Source organism: Pseudophryne corroboree (assembly GCF_028390025.1).
Source record: "Pseudophryne corroboree isolate aPseCor3 chromosome 7 unlocalized genomic scaffold, aPseCor3.hap2 SUPER_7_unloc_3, whole genome shotgun sequence".
Classification (NCBI taxonomy): domain Eukaryota; kingdom Metazoa; phylum Chordata; class Amphibia; order Anura; family Myobatrachidae; genus Pseudophryne; species Pseudophryne corroboree.
The window spans coordinates 817,956-834,002 of NW_026967612.1; the positions used below are offsets into that span (position 1 = coordinate 817,956).

A 16,047-nucleotide genomic window follows, 5' to 3' on the forward strand; every position below is an offset into this window, starting at 1 on the left:
AACCAACGAAGAAACACATTGGTACTTTCCCATGATGAGTGAGTGCTTCAGGATCTCTTGCACTTACATGTGCAGCAGAGTACTGCAATGGAAGCATGCTGGGCCCATAACCCAGAGGTAGGCAGATTGAAACTATCCTTTGCTATATGCATTTTTTTTTGTTAATTTAAGTAATCAAAACTGGGATTGATATTTTTGCTCTTTTATTTTTACTTAAAGTAAAATAACTTTTACCATTTTAATTTGTTTTAATAGTATATTGACAGTATAGTTTTATTTTAAAAAATCCACTTAATTTTCTTTACCCTATTATTAAAAGGGTAATTGACAAAAACAAACTACATTGTCACCAGAAGAGCAATACAAAATGTACAAGTGATATATTAAAATCATCTTTCCAGCTTGAATTTCAATGATGCATTGGGGCAACGATTTTGTGAGAAACATCTTCACCCTTAAATAAAGATTTTCTTAATTCCTTACCTGTGTGCTAATTAGATATCACCTTGTTTTCACATTAAACAGACTTCCACATGAGAAAGCAGCAAGGATGCATTGGCGTTAATGTTTCCTGGTGTCAACCTGTATTATTTCAGTAGACATTGAAATGAGGATGCATCTTGCTGCCTTTCCAATGAAGCAAGTTTAATTTAGTAATAGGTGAAAAACCATCCTTACAAAGGTGTTCATCAGAGACTTGGCTTTGTGGACACTTTTCAGAGAACAAATTTGTTAGCATAAAAATAAAGCCAGAAAATGAAGAGCTGTTTAATCACTCAATTGGATTTTTTTGCCAGCATATTTCTTTTTCTCTGCAACCCACTGCTAAATTGTGCTTCCTAGCTGTTTTTATAAAATCACTGAATCAAATCTAATTACATCAGAGAAGGCCAGGTACCCTACACCATAAGAGGGGGTTTGAAATTTTGACTTGTCTTCTTAAAGATCACCAAAATCTGATAACAAGGTCAATTACGTCCCCGGGTGGGATTGAGCCACCAACCTTTTGGTTAATAGCCATACACACTAACTGATTGCGCCACAGAGACACTTTGCAAAAGTACATACTGACAAAGGCTAATAAGCATTCATCTAAAACGTTTCCTAGAAAAACTTTAAAAAGTCAATAATCTGGAGAGTTTTTGTAAGATGTTTCTTCCATCAACCAACGAAGAAACACATTGGTACTTTCCCATGATGAGTGAGTGCTTCAGGATCTATTGCACTTACATGTGCAGCAGAGTACTGCAATGGAAGCATGCTGAGCCCATTACCCAGAGGTAGGCAGATTGAAACTATCCTCTGCTATATGCATTTTTTTTGTTAAAGTAATCAAAACTAGGATTGATATTTTTGCTCTTTTATTTTTACTTAAAGTACAATAACTTTTACCATTTTAATTTGTTTTAATAGTATATTGACAGTATAGTTTTCTTTAAAAAATCCACTTAATTTTCTTTACCCTATTATTAAAAGGGTAATTGACAAAAACAAACTGCATTGTCACCAGAAGAGCAATACAAAATGTACAAGTGATATATTAAAATCATCTTTCCAGCTTGAATTTCAATGATGCATTGGGGCAACGATTTTGTGAGAAACATCTTCACCCTTAAATATAGATTTTCTTAATTCCTTACCTGTGTGCTAATTAGATATCACCTTGTTTTCACATTAAACAGACTTCTACATGAGAAAGCAGCAAGGATGCAGTGGCGTTAATGTTTCCTGGTGTCAACCTGTATTATTTCAGTAGACATTGAAATGAGGATGCATCTTGCTGCCTTTCCAATGAAGCAAGTTTAATTTAGTAATAGGTGAAAAACCATCCCTACAAATGTGTTAATCAGAGACTTGGCTTTGTGGACACTTTTCAGAGAACAAATTTGTTAGCATAAAAATAAAGGCAGAAAATGAAGAGCTGTTTAATCACTCAATTGGATTTTTTTTGCCAGCATATTTCTTTTTCTCTGCAACCCACTGCTAAATTGTGCTTCCTAGCTGTTTTTATAAAATCAATGAATCAAATCTAACTCTGATTACATCAGAGAAGGCCAGGTACCCTACACCATAACAAGGGGTTTGAAATTTTGACTTGTCTACTTAAAGATCACCAAAATCTGATAACAAGGTCAATTATGTCCCTGGGTGGGATTGAACCACCAACCTTTTGGTTAGTAGTCGGACACACTAACCGATTGCGCCACAGAGACACTTTGCAAAAAGTTCATACTGACAAAGGCTAATAAGCATACATCTAGAACGTTTCCTAGAAAAACTTTAAAAAGTCAATAATCTGGAGAGTTTTTGTAAGATGTTTCTTCCATCAACCAACGAAGAAACACATTGGTACTTTCCCATGATGAGTGAGTGCTTCAGGATCTCTTGCACTTACATGTGCAGCAGAGTACTGCAATGGAAGCATGCTGGGCCCATAACCCAGAGGTAGGCAGATTGAAACTATCCTTTGCTATATGCATTTTTTTTTTGTTAATTTAAGTAATCAAAACTGGGATTGGTATTTTTGCTCTTTTATTTTTACTTAAAGTACAATAACTTTTACCATTTTAATTTGTTTTAATAGTATATTGACAGTATAGTTTTCTTTAAAAAATCCACTTAATTTTCTTTACCCTATTATTAAAAGGGTAATTGACAAAAACAAACTACATTGTCACCAGAAGAGCAATACAAAATGTACAAGTGATATATTAAAATCATCTTTCCAGCTTGAATTTCAATGATGCATTGGGGCCAACGATTTTGTGAGAAACATCTTCACCCTTAAATAAAGATTTTCTTAATTCCTTACCTGTGTGCTAATTAGATGTCACCTTGTTTTCACATTAAACAGACTTCTACATGAGAAAGCAGCAAGGATGCAGTGGCGTTAATGTTTCCTGGTGTCAACCTGTATTATTTCAGTAGACATTGAAATGAGGATGCATCTTGCTGCCTTTCCAATGAAGCAAGTTTAATTTAGTTATAGGTGAAAAACCATCCCTACAAAGGTGTTAATCAGAGACTTGGCTTTGTGGACACTTTTTAGAGAACAAATTTGTTAGCATAAAAATAAAGGCAGAAAATGAAGAGCTGTTTAATCACTCAATTGGATTTTTCTACCAGCATATTTTTTTCTCTGCAACCCATTGCTAAATTGTGCTTCCTAGCTGTTTTTTATAAAATCACTGAATCAAATCTAACTCTGATTACATCAGAGAAGGCCAGGTACCCTACACCATAAGAGGAGTTTGAAATTTTGACTTGTCTACTTAAATATCACCAAAACATGATCACAAGGTCAATTATGTCCCTGGGTGGGATTGAACCACCAACCTTTTGGGTAGTAGCCAGACACACTAACCGATTGCGCCACAGAGACACTTTGCAAAAAGTACATACTGACAAAGGCTAATAAGCATTCATCTAGAACGTTTCCTAGAAAAACTTTAAAAAGTCAATAATCTGGAGAGTTTTTGTAAGAATTTTCTTAAATCAACCAACGAAGAAACACATTGGTACTTTCCCATGATGAGTGAGTGCTTCAGGATCTCTTGCACTTACATGTGCAGCAGAGTACTGCAATGGAAGCATGCTGGGCCCATTACCCAGAGGTAGGCAGATTGAAACTATCCTCTGCTATATGCATTTTTATTGTTAAAGTAATCCAAAACTGGGATTGATATGTTAGCTATTTTATGTTTACTTAAAGTACAATGACTTTTACCATTTTAATTTGTTTTAATAGTATATTGACAGTATAGTTTTCTTTCAAAAATCCACTTAATTTTCTTTACCCTATTATTAAAATGGTAATTGACAAAAACAAACTACATTGTCACCAGAAGAGCAATACAAAATGTACAAGTGATATATTAAAATCATCTTTCCAGCTTGAATTTCAATGATGCATTGGGGCAACGATTTTGTGAGAAACATCTTCACCCTTAAATAAAGATTTTCTTAATTCCTTACCTGTGTGCTAATTAGATATCACCTTGTTTTCACATTAAACAGACTTCCACATGAGAAAGCAGCAAGGATGCATTGGCGTTAATGTTTCCTGGTGTCAACCTGTATTATTTCAGTAGACATTGAAATGAGGATGCATCTTGCTGCCTTTCCAATGAAGCAAGTTTAATTTAGTAATAGGTTAAAAACCATCCTTACAAAGGTGTTAATCAGAGACTTGGCTTTGTGGACACTTTTCAGAGAACAAATTTGTTAGCATAAAAATAAAGCCAGAAAATTAAGAGCTGTTGAATCACTCAATTGGATTTTTTTTGCCAGCATATTTCTTTTTCTCTGCAACCCACTGCTAAATTGTGCTTCCTAGCTGTTTTTATAAAATCACCGAATCAAATCTAACTCTGATTACATCAGAGAAGGCCAGGTACCCTACACCAGAACAGGGGGTTTGAAATTTTGACTTGTCTACTTAAAGATCACCAAAATCTGATAACAAGGTCAATTACGTCCCTGGTTGGGATTGAACCACCAACCTTTTGGTTAGTAGCCGGACACACTAACCGATTACGCCACAGAAACACTTTGCAAAAAGTACATACTGACAAAGGATAATAAGCATACATCTAGAACGTTTCCTAGAAAAACTTTAAAAAGTCAATAATCTGGAGAGTTTTTGTAAGATGTTTCTTCCATCAACCAATGAAGAAACACATTGGTACTTTCCCATGATGAGTGAGTGCTTCAGGATCTCTTGCACTTACATGTGCAGCAGAGTACTGCAATGGAAGCATGCTGGGCCCATTACCCAGAGGTAGGCAGATTGAAACTATCCTCTGCTATATGCATTTTTTTTGTTAAAGTAATCAAAACTGGGATTGATATTTTTGCTCTTTTATTTTTACTTAAAGTACAATAACTTTTACCATTTTAATTTGTTTTAATAGTATATTGACAGTATAGTTTTCTTTAAAAAATCCACTTAATTTTCTTTACCCTATTATTAAAAGGGTAATTGACAAAAACAAACTACATTGTCACCAGAAGAGCAATACAAAATGTACAAGTGATATATTAAAATCATCTTTCCAGCTTGAATTTCAATGATGCATTGGGGCAACGATTTTGTGAGAAACATCTTCACCCTTAAATATAGATTTTCTTAATTCCTTACCTGTGTGCTAATTAGATATCACCTTGTTTTCACATTAAACAGACTTCTACATGAGAAAGCAGCAAGGATGCAGTGGCGTTAATGTTTCCTGGTGTCAACCTGTATTATTTCAGTAGACATTGAAATGAGGATGCATCTTGCTGCCTTTCCAATGAAGCAAGTTTAATTTAGTAATAGGTGAAAAACCATCCCTACAAATGTGTTAATCAGAGACTTGGCTTTGTGGACACTTTTCAGAGAACAAATTTGTTAGCATAAAAATAAAGGCAGAAAATGAAGAGCTGTTTAATCACTCAATTGGATTTTTTTTGCCAGCATATTTCTTTTTCTCTGCAACCCACTGCTAAATTGTGCTTCCTAGCTGTTTTTATAAAATCAATTAATCAAATCTAACTCTGATTACATCAGAGAAGGCCAGGTACCCTACACCATAACAAGGGGTTTGAAATTTTGACTTGTCTACTTAAAGATCACCAAAATCTGATAACAAGGTCAATTACGTCCCTGGGTGGGCTTGAACCACCAACCTTTTGGTTAGTAGTCGGACACACTAACCGATTGCGCCACAGAGACACTTTGCAAAAAGTTCATACTGACAAAGGCTAATAAGCATTCATCTAAAACGTTTCCTAGAAAAACTTTAAAAAGTTAATAATCTGGAGAGTTTTTGTAAGATGTTTCTTCCATCCACCAACGAAGAAACACATTGGTACTTTCCCATGATGAGTGAGTGCTTCAGGATCTCTTGCACTTACATGTGCAGCAGAGTACTGCAATGGAAGCATGCTGGGCCCATAACCCAGAGGTAGGCAGATTAAAACTATCCTCTGCTATATGCATTTTTTTTGTTAATTAAAGTAATCCAAAACTGGGATTGATATTTTTGCTCTTTTATTTTTCATTAAAGTACAATAACTTTTACCATTTTAATTTGTTTTAATAGCATATTGAAAGTATTGTTTTCTTTTAAAAATCCATTAATTTTCTTTACCCTATTATTAAAATGGTAATTGACAAAAACAAACTACATTGTCACCAGAAGAGCAATACAAAATGTACAAGTGATATATTAAAATCATCTTTCCAGCTTGAATTTCAATGATGCATTGGGGCAACGATTTTGTGAGAAACATTTTCACCCTTAAATAAAGATTTTCTTAATTCCTTACCTGTGTGCTAATTAGATATCACCTTGTTTTCACATTAAACAGACTTCTACATTAGAAAGCAGCAAGGATGCAGTGGCGTTAATGTTTCCTGGTGTCAACCTGTATTATTTCAGTAGACATTAAAATGAGGATGCATCTTGCTGCCTTTCCAATGAAGCAAGTTTAATTTAGTAATAGGTGAAAAACCATCCTTACAAAGGTGTTAATCAGAGACTTGGCTTTGTGGACACTTTTCAGAGAACAAATTTGTTAGCATAAAAATAAAGCCAGAAAATGAAGAGCTGTTTAATCACTCAATTGGATTTTTTTGCCAGCATATTTCTTTTTCTCTGCAACCCACTGCTAAATTGTGCTTCCTAGCTGTTTTTATAAAATCACTGAATCAAATCTAACTCTGATTACATCAGAGAAGGCCTGGTACCCTACACCATAAGAGGGGGATTTGAAATTTTGACTTGTCTACTTAAAGATCACCAAAATCTGATAACAAGGTCAATTACATCCCTGGGTGGGATTGAACCACCAACCTTTTGGTTAACAGCCGTGCACACTAACTGATTGCGCCACAAAGACATTTTGCAAAAGTATATACTGACAAAGGCTAATAAGCATTCATCTAAAATGTTTCCTAGAAAAACTTTAAAAAGTCAATAATCTGTAGAGTTTTTGTAAGATGTTTCTTCCATCAACCAACGAAGAAACACATTGGTACTTTCCCATGATGAGTGAGTGCTTCAGTATCTCTTGCACTTACATGTGCAGCAGAGTACAGCAATGGAAGCATGCTGGGCCCATAACCCAGCGGTAGGCAGATTGAAACTATCCTCTGCTATATGCATTTTTTTTTGTTAATTAAAGTAATCCAAAACTGGGATTGATATTTTGGCTCTTTTATTTTTACTTAAAGTACAATAACTTTTACCATTTTAATTTGTTTTAATAGTATATTGACAGTATAGTTTTCTTTCAAAAATCCACTTAATTTTCTTTACCCTATTATTAAAATGGTAATTGACAAAAACAAACTACATTGTCACCAGAAGAGCAATACAAAATGTACAAGTGATATATTAAAATCATCTTTCCAGCTTGAATTTCAATGATGCATTGGGGCAACGATTTTGTGAGAAACATCTTCACCCTTAAATAAAGATTTTCTTAATTCCTTACCTGTGTGCTAATTAGATATCACCTTGTTTTCACATTAAACAGACTTCCACATGAGAAAGCAGCAAGGATACAGTGGCGTTAATGTTTCCTGGTGTCAACCTGTATTATTTCAGTAGACATTGAAATGAGGATGCATCTTGCTGCCTTTCCAATGAAGCAAGTTTAATTTAGTAATAGGTGAAAAACCATCCCTACAAAGGTGTTAATCAGAGACTTGGCTTTGTGGACACTTTTCAAAGAACAAATTTGTTAGCATAAAAATAAAGCCAGAAAATGAAGAGCTGTTTAATCACTCAATTGGATTTTTTTTGCCAGCATATTTCTTTTTCTCTGCAACCCACTGCTAAATTGTGCTTCCTAGCTGTTTTTATAAAATCACTGAATCAAATCTAACTCTGATTACATCAGAGAAGGCCAGGTACCCTACACCATAACAGGGGGTTTGAAATTTTGACTTGTCTACTTAAAGATCACCAAAATCTGATAACAAGGTCAGTTACGTCCCTGGTTGGGATTGAACCACCAACCATTTGGTTAGTAGCCGGACACACTAACCGATTGCGCCACAGAGACTTTTTGCAAAAAGTACATACTTACAAAGTCTAATAAGCATACATCTAGAACGTTTCCTAGAAAAACTTTAAAAAGTCAATAATCTGGAGAGTTTTTGTAAGATGTTTCTTCCATCAACCAATGAAGAAACACATTGGTACTTTCCCTTGATGAGTGAGTGCTTCAGGATCTCTTGCACTTACATGTGCAGCAGAGTACTGCAATGGAAGCATGCTGGGCCCCTAACCCAGAGGTAGGCAGATTGAAACTATCCTTTGCTATATGCATTTTTTTTTGTTAATTTAAGTAATCAAAACTGGGATTGATATTTTTGCTCTTTTATTTTTACTTAAAGTACAATAACTTTTACCATTTTAATTTGTTTTAATAGTTGACAGTATAGTTTTCTTTAAAAAATCCACTTAATTTTCTTTACCCTATTATTAAAAGGGTAATTGACAAAAACAAACTACATTGTCACCAGAAGAGCAATACAAAATGTACAAGTGATATATTAAAATCATCTTTCCAGCTTGAATTTCAATGATGCATTGGGGCAACGATTTTGTGAGAAACATCTTCACCCTTAAATAAAGATTTTCTTAATTCCTTACCTGTGTGCTAATTAGATATCACCTTGTTTTCACATTAAACAGACTTCTACATGAGAAAGCAGCAAGGATGCAGTGGCGTTAATGTTTCCTGGTGTCAACCTGTATTATTTCAGTAGACATTGAAATGAGGATGCATCTTGCTGCCTTTCCAATGAAGCAAGTTTAATTTAGTAATAGGTGAAAAACCATCCTTACAAAGGTGTTCATCAGAGACTTGGCTTTGTGGACACTTTTCAGAGAACAAATTTGTTAGCATAAAAATAAAGCCAGAAAATGAAGAGCTGTTTAATCACTCAATTGGATTTTTTTGCCAGCATATTTCTTTTTCTCTGCAACCCACTGCTAAATTGTGCTTCCTAGCTGTTTTTATAAAATCACTGAATCAAATCTAACTCTGATTACATCAGAGAAGGCCAGGTACCCTACACCATAAGAGGGGATTTGAAATTTTGACTTGTCTACTTAAAGATCACCAAAATCTGATAACAAGGTCAATTACGTCCCTGGGTGGGATTGAACCACCAACCTTTTGGTTTATAGCCGTACACACTAACTGATTGCGCCACAGAGACACTTTGCAAAAGTACATACTGACAAAGGCTAATAAGCATTCATCTAAAACGTTTCCTAGAAAAACTTTAAAAAGTCAATAATCTGGAGAGTTTTTGTAAGATGTTTCTTCCATCCACCAACGAAGAAACACATTGGTACTTTCCCATGATGAGTGAGTGCTTCAGGATCTCTTGCACTTACATGTGCAGCAGAGTACTGCAATGGAAGCATGCTGGGCCCATAACCCAGAGGTAGGCAGATTAAAACTATCCTCTGCTATATGCATTTTTTTTTGTTAATTAAAGTAATCCAAAACTGGGATTGATATTTTTGCTCTTTTATTTTTCATTAAAGTACAATAACTTTTACCATTTTAATTTGTTTTAATAGCATATTGAAAGTATTGTTTTCTTTTAAAAATCCATTAATTTTCTTTACCCTATTATTAAAATGGTAATTGACAAAAACAAACTACATTGTCACCAGAAGAGCAATACAAAATGTACAAGTGATATATTAAAATCATCTTTCCAGCTTGAATTTCAATGATGCATTGGGGCAACGATTTTGTGAGAAACATTTTCACCCTTAAATAAAGATTTTCTTAATTCCTTACCTGTGTGCTAATTAGATATCACCTTGTTTTCACATTAAATAGACTTCCACATGAGAAAGCAGCAAGGATGCAGTGGCGTTAATGTTTCCTGGTGTCAACCTGTATTATTTCAGTAGACATTGAAATGAGGATGCATCTTGCTGCCTTTCCAATGAAGCAAGTTTAATTTAGTAATAGGTGAAAAACCATCCTTACAAAGGTGTTAATCAGAGACTTGGCTTTGTGGACACTTTTCAGAGAACAAATTTGTTAGCATAAAAATAAAGCCAGAAAATGAAGAGCTGTTTAATCACTCAATTGGATTTTTTTGCCAGCATATTTCTTTTTCTCTGCAACCCACTGCTAAATTGTGCTTCCTAGCTGTTTTTATAAAATCACTGAATCAAATTTAACTCTGATTACATCAGAGAAGGCCAGGTACCCTACACCATAAGAGGGCGATTTGAAATTTTGACTTGTCTACTTAAAGATCACCAAAATCTGATAACAAGGTCAATTACGTCCCTGGGTGGGATTGAACCACCAACCTTTTGGTTAACAGCCGTGCACACTAACTGATTGCGCCACAAAGACATTTTGCAAAAGTATATACTGACAAAGGCTAATAAGCATTCATCTAAAATGTTTCCTAGAAAAACTTTAAAAAGTCAATAATCTGGAGAGTTTTTGTAAGATGTTTCTTCCATCAACCAACGAAGAAACACATTGGTACTTTCCCATGATGAGTGAGTGCTTCAGGATCTCTTGCACTTACATGTGCAGCAGAGTACAGCAATGGAAGCATGCTGGGCCCATAACCCAGCGGTAGGCAGATTGAAACTATCCTCTGCTATATGCATTTTTTTTTGTTAATTAAAGTAATCCAAAACTGGGATTGATATTTTGGCTCTTTTATTTTTACTTAAAGTACAATAACTTTTACCATTTTAATTTGTTTTAATAGTATATTGACAGTATAGTTTTCTTTCAAAAATCCACTTAATTTTCTTTACCCTATTATTAAAATGGTAATTGACAAAAACAAACTACATTGTCACCAGAAGAGCAATACAAAATGTACAAGTGATATATTAAAATCATCTTTCCAGCTTGAATTTCAATGATGCATTGGGGCAACGATTTTGTGAGAAACATCTTCACCCTTAAATAAAGATTTTCTTAATTCCTTACCTGTGTGCTAATTAGATATCACCTTGTTTTCACATTAAACAGACTTCCACATGAGAAAGCAGCAAGGATACAGTGGCGTTAATGTTTCCTGGTGTCAACCTGTATTATTTCAGTAGACATTGAAATGAGGATGCATCTTGCTGCCTTTCCAATGAAGCAAGTTTAATTTAGTAATAGGTGAAAAACCATCCCTACAAAGGTGTTAATCAGAGACTTGGCTTTGTGGACACTTTTCAAAGAACAAATTTGTTAGCATAAAAATAAAGCCAGAAAATGAAGAGCTGTTTAATCACTCAATTGGATTTTTTTTGCCAGCATATTTCTTTTTCTCTGCAACCCACTGCTAAATTGTGCTTCCTAGCTGTTTTTATAAAATCACTGAATCAAATCTAACTCTGATTACATCAGAGAAGGCCAGGTACCCTACACCATAACAGGGGGTTTGAAATTTTGACTTGTCTACTTAAAGATCACCAAAATCTGATAACAAGGTCAGTTACGTCCCTGGTTGGGATTGAACCACCAACCATTTGGTTAGTAGCCGGACACACTAACCGATTGCGCCACAGAGACTTTTTGCAAAAAGTACATACTTACAAAGTCTAATAAGCATACATCTAGAACGTTTCCTAGAAAAACTTTAAAAAGTCAATAATCTGGAGAGTTTTTGTAAGATGTTTCTTCCATCAACCAATGAAGAAACACATTGGTACTTTCCCATGATGAGTGAGTGCTTCAGGATCTCTTGCACTTACATGTGCAGCAGAGTACTGCAATGGAAGCATGCTGGGCCCCTAACCCAGAGGTAGGCAGATTGAAACTATCCTTTGCTATATGCATTTTTTTTTTGTTAATTTAAGTAATCAAAACTGGGATTGATATTTTTGCTCTTTTATTTTTACTTAAAGTACAATAACTTTTACCATTTTAATTTGTTTTAATAGTATATTGACAGTATAGTTTTCTTTAAAAAATCCACTTAATTTTCTTTACCCTATTATTAAAAGGGTAATTGACAAAAACAAACTACATTGTCACCAGAAGAGCAATACAAAATGTACAAGTGATATATTAAAATCATCTTTCCAGCTTGAATTTCAATGATGCATTGGGGCAACGATTTTGTGAGAAACATCTTCACCCTTAAATAAAGATTTTCTTAATTCCTTACCTGTGTGCTAATTAGATATCACCTTGTTTTCACATTAAACAGACTTCTACATGAGAAAGCAGCAAGGATGCAGTGGCGTTAATGTTTCCTGGTGTTAACCTGTATTATTTCAGTAGACATTGAAATGAGGATGCATCTTGCTGCCTTTCCAATGAAGCAAGTTTAATTTAGTAATAGGTGAAAAACCATCCCTACAAAGGTGTTAATCAGAGACTTGGCTTTGTGGACACTTTTCAGAGAACAAATTTGTTAGCATAAAAATAAAGCCAGAAAATGAAGAACTGTTTAATCACTCAATTGGATTTTTTTTGCCAGCATATTTCTTTTTCTCTGCAACCCACTGCTAAATTGTGCTTCCTAGCTGTTTTTATTAAATCACTGAATCAAATCTAACTCTGATTACATCAGAAAAGGCCAGGTACCCTACACCATAACAGGGGGTTTGAAATTTTGACTTGTCTACTTAAAGATCACCAAAATCTGATAACAAGGTCAATTACGTCCCTGGGTGGGATTGAACCACCAACCTTTTGGTTAGTAGCCGGACACACTAACCGATTGCACCACAGAGACACTTCACAGAAAGTACATACTGACAAAGGCTAATAAGCATGCATCTAGAACGTTTCCTAGAAAAACTTTAAAAAGTCAATAATCTGGAGAGTTTTTGTAAAATGTTTCTTCCATCAACCAACGAAGAAACACATTGGTACTTTCCCATGATGACTGAGTGCTTCAGGATCTCTTGCACTTACATGTGCAGCAGAGTACTGCAATGGAAGCATGCTGGGCCAGTAACCCAGAGGTAGGCAGATTGAAACTATCCTTTGCTCTATGCATTTTTTTTTTAATTTAAGTAATCAAAACTGGGATTGATATTTTTGCTCTTTTATTTTTGCTTAAAGTACAATAACTTTTACCATTTTAATTTGTTTTAATAGTATATTGACAGTATAGTTTTCTTTAAAAAATCCACTTAATTTTCTTTACCCTATTATTAAAAGGGTAATTGACAAAAACAAACTACATTGTCACCAGAAGAGCAATACAAAATGTACAAGTGATATATTAAAATCATCTTTCCAGCTTGAATTTCAATGATGCATTGGGGCAACGATTTTGTGAGAAACATCTTCACCCTTAAATAAAGATTTTCTTAATTCCTTACCTGTGTGCTAATTAGATATCACCTTGTTTTCACATTAAACAGACTTCCACATGAGAACGCAGCAAGGATGCAGTGGCGTTAATGTTTCCTGGTGTCAACCCGTATTATTTCAGTAGACATTGAAATGAGGATGCATCTTGCTGCCTTTCCAATGAAGCAAATTTAGTTTAGTAATAGGTGAAAAACCATCCCTACAAAGGTGTTAATCAGAGACTTGGCTTTGTGGACACTTTTCAGAGAACAAATTTGTTAGCATAAAAATAAAGCCAGAAAATTAAGAGCTGTTTAATCACTCAATTGGATTTTTTTGCCAGCATATTTCTTTTTCTCTGCAACCCACTGCTAAATTGTGCTTCCTAGCTGTTTTTATAAAATCACTGAATCAAATCTAACTCTGATTACATCAGAGAAGGCCAGGTTCCCTACACCATAAGAGGGGGTTTGAAATTTTGACTTGTCTACTTAAAGATCACCAAAATCTGATAACAAGGTCAATTACGTCCCTGGGTGGGATTGAACCACCAACCTTTTGGTTTATAGCCGTACACACTAACTGATTGCGCCACAGAGACACTTTGCAAAAGTACATACTGACAAAGGCTAATAAGCATTCATCTAAAACGTTTCCTAGAAAAACTTTAAAAAGTCAATAATCTGGAGAGTTTTTGTAAGATGTTTCTTCCATCCACCAACGAAGAAACACATTGGTACTTTCTCATGATGAGTGAGTGCTTCAGGATCTCTTGCACTTAAATGTGCAGCAAAGTACTGCAATGGAAGCATGCTGGGCCCATAACCCAGAGGTAGGCAGATTAAAACTATCCTCTGCTATATGCATTTTTTTTGTTAATTAAAGTAATCCAAAACTGGGATTGATATTTTTGCTCTTTTATTTTTCATTAAAGTACAATAACTTTTACCATTTTAATTTGTTTTAATAGTATATTGAAAGTATTGTTTTCTTTTAAAAATCCACTTAATTTTCTTTACCCGATTATTAAAATGGTAATTGACAAAAACAAACTACATTGTCACCAGAAGAGCAATACAAAATGTACAAGTGATATATTAAAATCATCTTTCCAGCTTGAATTTCAATGATGAATTGGGGTAACGATTTTGTGAGAAACATTTTCACCCTTAAATAAAGATTTTCTTAATTCCTTACCTGTGTGCTAATTAGATATCACCTTGTTTTCACATTAAACAGACTTCCACATGAGAAAGCAGCAAGGATGCAGTGGCGTTAATGTTTCCTGGTGTCAACCTGTATTATTTCAGTAGACATTGAAATGAGGATGCATCTTGCTGCCTTTCCAATGAAGCAAGTTTAATTTAGTAATAGGTGAAAAACCATCCTTACAAAGGTGTTAATCAGAGACTTGGCTTTGTGGACACTTTTCAGAGAACAAATTTGTTAGCATAAAAATAAAGCCAGAAAATGAAGAGCTGTTTAATCACTCAATTGGATTTTTTTTGCCAGCATATTTCTTTTTCTCTGCAACCCACTGCTAAATTGTGCTTCCTAGCTGTTTTTATAAAATCACTGAATCAAATATAACTCTGATTACATCAGAGAAGGCCAGGTACCCTACACCATAAGAGGGGGTTTGAAATTTTGACTTGTCTACTTAAAGATCACCAAAATCTGATAACAAGGTCAATTACGTCCCTGGGTGGGATTGAACCACCAACCTTTTGGTTAATAGCCATACACACTAACTGATTGCGCCACAGAGACACTTTGTAAAAGTACATACTGACAAAGGCTAATAAGCATTCATCTAAAACGTTTCCTAGAAAAACTTTAAAAAGTCAATAATCTGGAGAGTTTTTGTAAGATGTTTCTTCCATCAACCAACGAAGAAACACATTGGTACTTTCCCATGATGAGTGAGTGCTTTAGGATCTATTGCACTTACATGTGCAGCAGAGTACAGCAATGGAAGCATGCTGGGCACATAACCCAGAGGTAGGCAGATTGAAACTATCCTCTGCTATATGCATTTTTTTTTGTTAATTAAAGTAATCCAAAACTGGGATTGATATGTTGGCTCTTTTATTTTTACTTACAGTACAATAACTTCTACCATTTTAATTTGTTTTAATAGTATATTGATAGTATTGTTTTCTTTCAAAAATCCACTTAATTTTCTTTACCCTATTATTAAAATGGTTATTGACAAAAACAAACTACATTGTCACCAGAAGAGCAATACAAAATGTACAAGTGATATATTAAAATCATCTTTCCAGCTTGAATTTCAATGATGCATTGGGGCAACGATTTTGTGAGAAACATTTTCACCCTTAAATAAAGATTTTCTTAATTCCTTACCTGTGTGCTAATTAGATATCACCTTGTTTTCACATTAAACAGACTTCCACATGAGAAAGCAGCAAGGATGCAGGGGCGTTAATGTTTCCTGGTGTCAACCTGTATTATTTCAGTAGACATTGAAATGAGGATGCATCTTGCTGCCTTTCCAATGAAGCAAGTTTAATTTAGTAATAGGTGAAAAACCATCCTTACAAAGGTGTTAATCAGAGACTTGGCTTTGTGGACACTTTTCAGAGAACAAATTTGTTAGCATAAAAATAAAGCCAGAAAATGAAGAGCTGTTTAATCACTCAATTGGATTTTTTTGCCAGCATATTTCTTTTTCTCTGCAACCCACTGCTAAATTGTGCTTCCTAGCTGTTTTTATAAAATCACTGAATCAAA

At 34.6% G+C, this 16,047-nt stretch overlaps 1 non-coding gene across 1 annotated transcript; it reads right to left on the reverse strand.

The window, feature by feature from the left end:
• Positions 1-3,308: 3,308 nt before the first annotated feature.
• On the reverse strand, positions 3,309-3,382 carry TRNAS-ACU (transfer RNA serine (anticodon ACU)). Its single transcript has one exon. It is a non-coding gene; the product is annotated as a tRNA-Ser (tRNA).
• Between the last annotated feature and the right edge of the window lie 12,665 nt (positions 3,383-16,047).